Here is a 1045-nt window from a genome sequence, read left to right as displayed (position 1 = left end):
GGTGCCGCGGTGGTGCCGGGAGCGGGTGGTGGCGGATGCTGCCGAGCACGTGGAGCTAGGCCCAGCCGTCCTGAGATGCGACAGGAAGCAGCCCAGGAAAGCCAGGAAAAGCCCGCGAAAACCTCGGGTTTTTTATAGACTGTGGCCAGAAAGGGGAGGGAACAGTACTGATCTCTGACCTTCCAGGGTCCTACAGACACCACCTGTCCTTCCCTTTCAGGCTGCTACCCTTAAACTATAACAGGCACACAGCTGATATCAGACTCATAAGAAACATTTAAGCTGGGCAGGAGTTTTGAGGCTCTTTCCTGGACTACTTCCCTCCCAGAGCCAGGATATTATAGCAAAAGAGATGTCACTGTATTTAACATTAATAGCAATTATAATTATAATTTATAAAACACCAAACCACTTAATTACATCTGTTTGGAAAATGGATTTCATCCCAAAGTTTAACTCAAATGAACCGTCTCACTGCTGTTTCCTCTCATTGTTTCTGCCTGATGTGCATAATTATCTCCAAGACTCCCAGTTCTACGTCAAGCAGCTGCCCCAGACTCCACCATTTGGCACTGGGACATCTCTTGCCCCCGAGTACTGTAATACCTTTGGTGATGCTGAACTGGGAAGAGGAAAAGTTCAGCCCAGGTCACCTGAAGACCAGACCCAAGAGTCGGTTGCAGAAACAGGACAAAAAGCAGGGAGTATGAGTGCAGCAGATGCTCAAATGTGGGGACATCCAACAATACAATGTCCTTTATCGGATCCTCCAGGGCTGTTGAGGGTTTTGTTTAGTTTTATCACATTGTATATGAAATACTTGGCATTTAGTATAAGGGGCAGAATTGACACAGAATTGGACTATAGCTAGGAACACTTCACCTGCTGAGATGCTACCCATAAGGAAGTAGAGCTCTGCCTTCAAAAGAAATACTGATTATTTCCCCCTCCCTCAGAGTCTAAAGATTACAAAGACCACTATGGCAAGTTAATTGTTAGACACAAATTAACACCTTCGAGACAGCCAGCATGGCTTTACTAGGGG

The sequence above is a fragment of the Mesitornis unicolor genome, unplaced genomic scaffold (genome assembly GCF_000695765.1).
Source record: "Mesitornis unicolor isolate BGI_N332 unplaced genomic scaffold, ASM69576v1 scaffold23356, whole genome shotgun sequence".
NCBI classification, from domain to species: domain Eukaryota; kingdom Metazoa; phylum Chordata; class Aves; order Mesitornithiformes; family Mesitornithidae; genus Mesitornis; species Mesitornis unicolor.
This window is presented reverse-complemented; position numbering follows the sequence as displayed.